Here is an 11,586-nt window from a genome sequence, read left to right as displayed (position 1 = left end):
ATATATATATTACATACACTCACATGTCCTTATTTTTGTTCCTCTGATGTGTCATTCACATCACATTTGATTTTTGATGTGTCTGTAAGGCACTATACGATTAGTATCTTCATATACATTCACAGAGAGGTTAAATGGTCTACCTAATCACACATCATTATCTAGTGTCAGGAAAATGGCTGGCACTTGAGCTGCCCAACTCGCTGTCTGGGACTCTGTCTCCATATCCTGTGGCTTATTAATGGCCTTTAAAGATAGAATTGGTATATCTGGGCTATGTCAGAGAGTGCTCTGCCTATTAAATAGGAAGACAAACAAAGCAGAGACTAGGAGAGCCACTGTAGCAGCAATCCCATAGATGTATAAGGGAGTCCTCCTCTCATAATATATTTTGATATAACGCAAAATCTCAAGCCCAGCTGGATTTGAAAGCTTGTTTTTCTCCCTCTTAGCCATCATGCATTATTCATGTGATGTGACCTCACTTACATGTCATAGGCACATTATGATGACAGAAGTTCTTCTGGTACTGGCATGTAGAAGGTCATCTTTCCTTTTGCTCTAAATCGATATACTTTCCCTGCTTTATATAGCTGCCACTTGGACTGTCACTCCCCTGCAGTAATGAGCCTAAATGAATGTTTAACTCACTGTAGTTAAACATTTTCAGTAAAGCCCTTATGTACTCAGTCTTGTCTTCTGTCTTCACAAGGAATTTTATTTAACTCCTTGAACCCAAGAAGGTTCCATTCCTCATTGCTCTGCTCTAAGGCTTTGCCAGCTGTCCCACTGAGGATCTGGAGATGGCCATATGCTGGCTGACTAATTTCTACATTGATAGATAACTACTCCTACCTGGCTAACCTAAGTCACATGCTCCTTGACCTGAACCAATAGGAAGTCTGACAGGATTACCTTAGAACCTCTCCTTGTCCATTTTTTTCTCATTCTTCCTGCCCGACTTCTCTCTCTCTGTCACTTAAAAGAGAACTTATGCAATACAAATGTCTACATATATTTGTGGTATCCTGAAAATATCCAGCTTCCAAAGAAATATAAATCTGAAAAAAACTCCTTAAGAGGAGGCAAGAAATTATTGACAGAAGCAGATTCTAAAATAGGGACTCATTTAAGAAAAAATGTATTAAGAGATTGTCCTGAGAATTTAATATTAATAACTACCCAAGTTTATATATTAGAGAGTATGAGATAAAAAGATGTTTGAAAAAGGGATTTTTCAGGAGTCTATACTGGTTAATGGCGCTTTGAAGAATGATCTCTGATTTTTGTGAAGTTCCAGTTCTGAGAATATGTGCAAATGACTCATCCATAGATTTTCTTTCCACATGCTCTGATTCAAAAAATACTGTAAAGCGAGACAATACAAATTGCTTTATGCAAAGACATTGAGGAAATAATTTTTTTATAATTACATACTACCAAAAATTTTCTGCAGCAATAAGTTTGTTGTTTAATAAACAGAGCAGGTAGGCAGCTACTACTCAAGGGACTCTCTTGCAGGTTTCTAGAAAATGAACACTAAAAACTTGGTTATAACTTCAAGGCTTGACAAACTATTTCTCACACTCCTTCTTCACCTTGATTTCCACAGCTATAAGTGTATGACTCTATTGTTTTGCTCTTTTTTCTCATTTGAACAGATATTCAGGGATAGATTACAGTAATTTTCAAAAGGAATAATATATTAGAGTCACCTATGGAAGCTTTAAGATATAAGATAGCAGGGCCCTACCGCAGCTCTATAGCATCCATATTTCTGGGAATGGGGATCATACTTTTTACAACAATACATGACTAAGATATGCATCCCAGTTAAGAAATTTTTGATTAAGAGATATTTGAAAAATTAAATAATTGAGTTTTTAATAGTTTCCTATTGGTACTGTAACAAATTACCACAAACTCAGTGACTTGAAACAGCACAAATTATTATAATACTGGAAGTCAAAAGTCCAAAATGGGTCTCTCTGGGCTAAATTCAGGTGTACAAAGGGCTACATTCCTTTCTAGAGGTTCTAGAGGAGAATCCCTTACCTTTCTCAGCTTCTAGAGGCTCCCTACATTCCTTTGCTTGTGCCCCACTTCATTCTTCAAAACCAGCTATGGTTGGTCAAGTCTTCCACATGATGCCCTCTCGCTGATTCTGCCTCTTCTGCTTCCTTCTTCCCCATTTAAGGGTCCCTGTGATTACACTGGACCCATTCAGATAATCCAACATAATTTTTTTTAAGGTCATCTGATTAGCAACCTTAATTCCATCTGCAAACTTAATCCTCTCTTGCCATATAACAGCATGTTTACAAGTTCTGGAGATTAGGACATGGACAACTTTGGATGACCATTATTCTCCCTACCACAGAGTTGATCTATTTCAATCCCTTCATTTGGCAGATGAGGCAAAAGAGACACAAATAAGTAAAAACACTTATCCAGTTAATGGTATTAAGGTCCTTAAAGTTACCCTTTTCTTTATGTCATCCTTGAAATTTAATAACCAAATTCTTTCAATTTGGTACATATAAATCTAAATCAATTAACACTCTCCTCCTTAATTCAGGCTTACTTTGTCAACCTTGGCCTAGATCTCCACCTGACGTTTCACAGGTACATGCAGATGCTCAAGTTATGCTGTCCTTTGTAGCAGCCAATTAAAGACAACTAGAATACAACAGATGGTCTAAGCCAAGCCACTCTCAAGTCCCGGTGGGATTTGAAACGAATCCTATTTTCCCCATGCTGAAGTATGCATCCCATAGGATTCCTACATTTTCTGACATTATGGAATCTGAAAAGAAGTTCTCCCCATTATCCTCAAACCATTGCTTAGCCCCTACTCCATGCTTTGCTCTGGAAGATGCTGTCACTATCCCACAGAAAGACTGCCACTTCTATTCTTTCATCCCAATCAAACTTTCAGCATAATTCCAAGATAAAAATCTAGAACTGACCTAATTTCTACTTTTATAACTTTGAGATTGTATTCCTGTCCTTGATTTCTCTCTTCAGCTCTCTCACTCACTCTTTTGTGCTTATCCATCCTTCAGTCTGTCATTTTTTCTCAGGCCAGAAAACTGCCTTGCCCAAACAGATACTCATTTAATATCTGTTAAATGAATTAATGAATGTGTGAATGAGTGAAAGGATGAATGAATGGGTTATCAAAATAGCCTAATATTTGATTCCTCTATCTCCAGTCTCTCTTCCTTCAAACATATCCACATTTCTACCAGACTGTGCCTCTTTTGTTTTCCTTTTAAAAAATAATTTATTCCACACATCTCCTGATAGGTTTTCCTGCCCACCATTCCTGGGTAGCAGCTAGTCATCGACTGGTCTTTCCCTCTAGAACAAAGGGGGCCTTCCATACCCGGAAAACATTGTCCTAAAGCAGCGTGGATTTCTCCCCACTGGCCTCAGGATGGGACAATGGATAATTTGTCTTTCTCCCACCCCTCACTGCCCCCATGCCACCTTCACTTGCCAGGGATGTCACTGGCTGATAGCAAGAATATTTTTTCTTAAACTCAGACTTCCTCAAGCATCCATCTTGTGGGGGCTTCCCTAGGCAATGCTGTTGTCCTCCTAATTGTCCTCCAATTTTCCAGGAGTAACGTTGGCTGTCCTCAGACAACTGCCCATCACCACAGCAGGAGGTGGCCAGCTCCCCCATCACTGGCACAGACAGAGCCTCTTAAACCAAGGTTTTAACTGAGTTCTCTCCCAGCTTTCAGTCGTCTACAAAATAAAGTCCACATTTCTTAGCTTGGCATTCAATCCCCTTCAAAATTAACCCCCTAACAAATTTCCCAGCTTTGTCTCCTACTGCACTAGTTCTCCTCTAATGCTCTTACCCCTATATTGTCATTCTATAGCTATAGCTCATACTCTTCAATCTCTGATTGCAACCTGCTCTTTATTCTCTGCTGCTTCATACTCATATTTTTTCAGAACTTGAAATGCATGTCTGTCACTTCCAATCTCCATGACCTAAGCCCCAAGCAATCTTCAATGAATTCCTCCCAGAGCACTCTGTAGGCTCCTGTCTATTCTTCAGGTCTTACACATTTCCTTGTCCTCCACAGGGCTTTGTACTAACTATAAATTATTCTATGTTTACTAAATAATTGCTGATTTTATAATAGAGTAGTACTTACTTTGTTAATAGTTCCTGAATCATAAAAAGATTTATTTTTTGCCTTATAGTACACTGATAGAAATTAGTATTTAATGTATATTAGAGAGGATTTATTTTTCCTAAAAGAAGAAAGCCTTTCAGTCAACTACTGGTTAACCAGAAAAGCCAATTAACCAAAAGATCCATTCCTTGCTGTCAATTATACACACCAATGGAGGAAAGCAGTGAGGCAGATGATCTAACACAGCAGATAATCAAAAATTCTGCCCACTGGTTTTCAGGTTCTCCCTGCACACCCTCCTTCTTTCTCTGCTCACTGAAGTACACTCATTATCCAGATTCTGCTTAGCTTAGGCTATACAAAAATAATTCTGAATTCTCTGCACTCACATTCATTTATCTGACTTGTACCAGCCTCCTCTTATCTCCCAGCCACTCAGTAAGGCCCTGGATGGAAAAAGAGAGATAGAAATAAAACATATATAGACCCTGCCTGGAAATTATTAATAATTTTCAAATAAAAAAAGAGTTTGCAATCTAGCTAAGCACTAATTCTTTTTTGCAATCCCAACACATTGGGGGATTTAATTCTCATCAATTGCAATGGCATACAAACCCATAGGGACATGAAATTTCATGACATACTAAGGGAAAGTCAAAATCACAGGTCAAGCTTCCTTTGTAATCTGGATAGTTTATTTAGAGGAAGTTGAATGTCGAATGCATGGGGGAGGTAGAAAAAACAAGGCCAAAAGGCTGGTTGAACCAGATTTGTGAAGAACCTCGTAATCCCAGCCAAGATGTTTGGACTTGGTCCTAGAGGCAGTAGTGAACTGGCAAAGGTAATGACATTGCATAATGGCAGCAATGATTACAGAGTCATGGGAAGGATCTTGTAGCCCTAGTTTAATCATTTGAGCCACAAAATATATAATCTACAGAGAGATAACTATATCTGCACATTTAAAGGCATAATTCGCTTTTTAAGATAACTTTTTCAGAATCCCTACTGCCTAAGGATTTAGACACATGACCTCTACTAAACAAACAAGTGCCTAGCACAGTGCCTTTCACATGACAGAAATGACCACTGAATTCAATAGAATGAGAGATAAGTCTTGATTAGAAAGAAAACATATTAAACAGCTACCAGGGCTGAGCTATAAAAGGCCGACTGAGGGACTTTATCTCCCCGGTGCTTACCATAAGTAAAGTGAAATCCTACACTCAGAAGTTGAAAGAAAGCCATGTTCAAAATCCCTGGCTTAAATTTTTGAGTGGCTCCCTGCTATAATCAGGATTAAGTCCAACCTCATTAGTTAGGGCTAAAAGCTTTCTGTGATTTGGCCCCCACCCTACCTTGCCTGCCTGCTCTCCTAATATGCCCTAAAACAAATCCTCTACTATAATTATATGGTTCCCCAAATACCTACTAAAGAAATGTCAATCCAATCTTACCATAGACATGTTCTGCAATCTGGATAGTCTTGATTTTCATCCCAGGAATGCTGTGTGGTTTTCTATGATAACCAATTACTATAGTGGTCTTTAAAAATGCAAACTGAGAAACACAGTGTCTAGTGTAGTAGTGGTTAGCCTTCAGAACTAAGCCAACACTTGGATCCATTCTTACATAAAACAAATGAACAAACAAACAAACAAACTTCGTTTGTCCAATTCTAATGACTGGGTAATGTCTCAATGCCTAAAGCAAAGTCTACATTATTCTTTAAATACCAAAGAATGTATTTACAAACAAGCAGACCCATAGGTTCACCTGCTACAGCATGCATACGTGAAAAGAATCAATTTTAATGATTTTTGTGTGTGTGCTTATCCATTGGAAGACAACTGTGAAGAAGGATACTTGAACTGAATATGAGTTTGCAGTTTTTTAATAATTTGGAATGTATTCATTAATTTGAAGACTTTCAAGTAATGATTTTGGGTTCTATTTATTCTTCCAAATACCCCATAACAAGTCAACTCATCATGCTCTAAGTTAAATTTTAAGATAGCTATAACATTTTTTAATTGAGCACCTGATACCAAGGGTTCTTAGGACTTGGATTAGAATTAGCTTTAAATTCTATTTCTAGAAATCATGCCTCCCTTTCTCTCTTGCATCTCTCTCTCTCTCTCTCTCTCTCTCTCTCTCTCTCTCTCTCTCACACACACACCTCTCATTGTCCCTCTTTCACACACACACACACACACACACACACACACAAACAAACCAAACTCCCAAACTCTTTACCATGTCCATGAAGCCCTGCAGGATCATCTTTAAGCTCTAGGGTTTCTGTGCTCAAAGACTAGAAAGCCAGGGCTCAGTGGTTGTACAACAGATTAGGACCTGAAACATAGATAGCTAGATCAACATAAGACAGATATTTGTGAAAGTCCCAATAAGAGATGTTGGAAGAAGGCATCATGAGCAATGCCCATGGAATGATCATTGTTATGGAGTATATGACCTTTATAGGCTTGGAAATTAATGAAAAATATCCACTTGAAACAAGAGATCACCTTTTATTTTGTCTTGATTGCATCATTGCATCTTCAGAGTTGTACCCCTTTACTTGTGCTGTGGGTCCCATTCTGTTTTCCTTAATCAAGAATTTTAATACTATAACTATGCCCTCTCTTGAAACTTCAGTTTCTCCCTTTCTACTGGGGTATTCTTAACTGCATACAAACATGACATAGTGCCTCTTGTCTTAAAAAAAAATGCCTTAATCTTTCATCCCTTTCTATATATAATCGATTCCCCTGATTCCTTTTTCCAGCACCATTTATTCAGAGTGATGTAGCTCTCTATCTCTGTTCCTTCACAACCCACTTTATCTTCAGCCACTTCACTCAGGCTTCTGACCACACCATACCACTGAAACCGCTATGATCAAAATCATCAATGACATTCTTGAAGTGAAATCCAATATCTGCTTTTGCTCTCATCTTACTTAATTTCTCAGTAGCAGTTGATTTCTTAGTTGGCATAGTTGACCACTCACTTCCCTTTAAAACCCCCTTTTTATGTGCCATCCTTTAGAGTATACCCTTGGTTTCCACCCTACTGGTTGCTTCTACTCAGCCTTCATTACTGGATCCTCTTAATGTTACATATAGCTCAATCCCAGGTATTATTCTGTAATCTATCTACACTCTCTCTAGGTAATATTATGCAATCCAATAAATTTAATTTAATCAATATACTGAGGATTCTCAAATTTATATCACTTAAACCACTATGTGACATTTGTATTTGCAAAAATAGGCATTTCAAACTTAAAACGTTCAAAAAGAACTAACAAATCATCTATCTCCCTCTGTCACCCTCTCTTACCTTCCAAATTATTCGCTACTCTTCCCCATTTTAGAAAGCAATATTACCAAATACAATGGCCAATAAAAACTGTAAGAGTCATTCCCGATCAACTCTTTCCTTATGCCCCCAGCATCCAGCCCATGAAGAAGTCATGTTGAATGAACTCCTATGGCCTCATTCAAACCACCCTACACTCACTCAGATGCTGTACTTCCTTCAAAGTGCCCCTTTTTGTCTTCAAAACTATCAACTTGTATCTGTCTTAGAAACTTTACACCAATTGTTCTCCTTTTCTGATATGCTCTTCCTCCTTATTTTCACATTTCTGTTTCCTTTGTGTCATTCAATCCTAAGCGTAAAAGTCACCATCAGAAAAGCTTTTTCTTGGCTTCTAATCACTCTCCCATTACTGTCTTTTAATTCACTGCATAACACTTACTATTATCTGATATATATATATATATTTTTTACCTGTAGACTTTTTTGATGTGTTCATTAATAATCACTCTCTAACTAGTATATATACTCCAGGACAGTGGGAGCATAATTTTCCTTGTTCAATATTATATTTCTAGTGTCTATTATAGAGCTTAGCGCATAATAAGCACTACAAATTATTGAATGGCTGAATGAATATACAAAATTCCTAGGATAAGGGACTTTCACAGAAGCAAGATTTTATACAAAACAGGAAAGAAGCATTAGAAATACAATGAAAAGATGGAAACAAATAAAAGAAAAGAGTGAGAAAAATGTCAGAAACATGGCAAAGTGAGAGACGATCCCAGATGTCTCCACTTGAAACAACAGTAAGCTGAACATTGAAAACTCAAGAAAAAACACCCAATGGACACCAGCACATCTGAACATGTGATCAACACATAAAAGCTACCACAGGTCAGTAACCTGGGAGTCCAGTGATGGACTAGGAGAAAAAAGGAAGCTGCCTCTCACAGCTGGAGATCCCTGCAGGAGGACGGGGAGGGGAGATGGTGTGGGGGGTGGGGGAGGTCCCCAATCAGCCCAGTCTGGGAGAGCTGTGAGCTACATGTGGCCGACGGCAGTGCCCAGGTATGGCAGAGAAGAGGGGACAGCAGAGAAACAACAGTTGATTTTTACCAGCTGTGGTTGCAAAACAGGAGGCTGAGCCACAGCCCCCATCCCCAAACCCAGAGGGCCCATCCCCCCATATCTGTCTAGACTAAGCACCGCGGAACCCCAGGGGAATCTGAGCAAACACTACCGAAACTATTGCTAACACTGACAGGGACTGAGACTGAGAGTAGCGAGCATGATGAAACATCTATAAGAAAAAAAAAAGGCATTATTAAGACATTATATAAAGCAGAAATCCAAGAGGCTTAGACGTCACCTAATGGAAATTAAAAGAAAAGTGCTTTCTTTGCAGCAGACTAAAGAGAGACCTTTATATAATAAATCCTTTTGGAAAAAAAAAAAAAAAAGCTGAATACACTTCCATTAATGCCCAGGCAGAGAAATAGTCCATTAAATAACATGAACAACCAAGGTGACAAGGCATCTCAGAAAGAAAGAAAAATCTCCGGAAAATAAGCTTATAGATATGCAACTTAAAAGACAGAGAATTCAGGATGTTACTTCTGAAAAAAACTCAGTGAGTTCTGAAATGAGTCATATCAACAATTTCAGGGAGTGAAAAAACAACTAGATGAGCAGAATGAGTTCTTTATCAAGGAGATTGAAGCCCTCAATAAGAACCAAATGAACTTCTGGAGATGAAGAGCACACTAAAAGAGATGAAAAATGAAATAGCAGGCTTGGGAAGTAGAGTCGACCAAATGGAGGAAAGGATCAGTGATATCAAAGACAGAAATCTAGAAATAAATCAGAAGGAAGAAAAGAGAAACCAAAGTATGAAAAATAATGAAAGAGAAATACATGAACTAGCTGATACGATCAGAAGAGGAAACTGAGAAGTTCCCAAATTTAATGAATGAGCTGGAGGTTGGAATTCAAGAAGCCAACAGAACATCCAATTATCTCAACCCAAAAAGGCCAAGACACATTGTATTAAAATTATCAAAAATAAATTACGAGACAGAATTCTCAAGGCAGCCAGAGAAAAGGAAATGGTAACCTATAAAGGAAAACCCATTAGATTATTGTTGGACTCCTCAGCATAAACTTTACAAGACAGAAAGGAGTAGAATCAAATATTCAAACTATTAAATAAAAGGAACTACCAGTCAAGAATAATGTAATCAGCAAAGCTCTCCTTTAGATATGAAGGAGAAATAAAGACATTTCCAGACATACAAAAATTGAGGGAATTCTCTACTATGAGATCTACATTACAGGAAATACTGAAAGGGGTCAACTCACCTAAAACAAAATGACAAAAAAACAAAAAACTTAACTATGAGTAAGGCGACTAGAAGGCAGAGACAAGCAGAGGAGTGCAACCCTTACTATAAACAGGGCATTATAAGCTAAAAATAAGAAGAAATTTGCTATAGCAAGATAGTAATGAATGTTCAGCATAAATAGGGACAAACTGAGACAGCAATGATAGAAAAAGCGAGGATTGAAAGATCCAAATTCACAAAAGGGAATGGAGATAAGGCACACACAGAAGAAAATGCACTACTATGTATATAATTACCCTCTACGTATTCATAATGGCAACCACATGGCAAAGATTCAGAACTGAAGTATATAACATAAAGCAAAAAGGACCAGAGAGAAAACCCACAAAATCCAACCAAAATAACAAAAACTGACACAGAAGGACAAGGAAGCAATGGAGACACTGAGCTACCAGAAAGCAAAACGTAAAATAGTATTAGGAAAATCTCATATTTCAATAATCACTCTACATGTAAATGGACTGAACTCACTAATAATAAGGCACGGAGTTGCAGATTGGATCAAAAAACAAAAGCCAACCATATGCTGCCTCCAGGAGACAAATCTCAGTTCCAATGCCAAATATAGACTCAAAGTGGAAGGGTGGAAAATGATATTTCAAGCAGATGGCATTCAAAGATAAATGGAAGTAGTGGTACGAATATCTAACAACATAGATTCAAAATTCAAAAGGTAGGTTTTACCCCAGGCTGTCAGTGTGGTGCAGTATCTTGAACTCTGAGAGGCCTGAGTGTGGCATCACCTTGTTGTCCCAGGCGGCGTGTAGTATGAGCTGGAAGCTGGCACCAGCACTGGGGTCTCTGGGCTCCAGGCAGAATACACCCTTACCGACTTGTCTTATGACTATGGTGCCCTGGAGCCTCACATTAATGTCCACATTATGCAATTGCACTACAGTAAGCACCACACGAACCATGTGAACGACATGAATGCCACCAAAAACAAGTACCTGGAGGCTCTGGAGAAGGGTGATGTTACAACTCAGAGAGCTCTTCACCCTATGCTAAAGCTCAACTGTGGAAGTCATATCAAACATAGCATTTTCTAGACAAACCTGAGCCCTAATGGCAGTGGAGAACCCAAAGGGGAATTGCTGGAAGTCATCAAACGTGATTTTGTTTCCTTTGCTAAATTTAAGGAGAAGTCAACCACTGAATCTGCTGGTGTTCAAGACTCAGGTTGGGGTTGGCTTGGTTTTAATAAGGAAACGGGACACTTACAGGCTGCTGCTTGTCCTAACCAGGATCCCTGCAAGGAACAAGAGGTCTTATTCCACTGCTGGGGACTGATGTGTGAGAGCATGCTTATTATCTTCAGTATAAAAATGTCAGATGTAATTATCTAACAGCCATTTGGAATGTAATCAGCTGGGAGAATATAACTGAAAGATACATGGCTTGCAAATAGTAACATGTTAGCATTACATCAAGTACAGGTAAAGCTCTTTACAACTAATTTTGTAGTACTGCAGAGAACGGCAACATACCCGTAAGCTACTCTAATGTAGAGTTTCTGAATGAAGCTTATTCAAATGTTTGATAAACATAATTAAGTGCTCTGAATAATTCTTGTTTTAAATTTTGTTATAGAGCACTGTTTGAAATATTAAATGCTTTGTATGATTTAGTCTTTTGATTGAACATTTTTTCAAAAAGCAAAAAAAAAACTAGAAGGTTATAAATGTCTTCATAAAACC

The 11,586-nt window shown here is 38.2% G+C and overlaps 1 pseudogene; it reads left to right on the top strand.

The window, feature by feature from the left end:
• The window catches only part of LOC102893682, a 48,290-nt pseudogene extending 36,993 nt beyond the window's left edge, over positions 1-11,297 (top strand).
• Positions 11,298-11,586: the final 289 nt, after the last annotated feature.

Source organism: Pteropus alecto, unplaced genomic scaffold, assembly GCF_000325575.1.
Source record: "Pteropus alecto unplaced genomic scaffold, ASM32557v1 scaffold168, whole genome shotgun sequence".
NCBI classification, from domain to species: Eukaryota; Metazoa; Chordata; class Mammalia; order Chiroptera; family Pteropodidae; genus Pteropus; species Pteropus alecto.
Note: the sequence above shows the minus strand (reverse complement) of the source record. Positions and strands in the feature narration are given on the sequence as shown.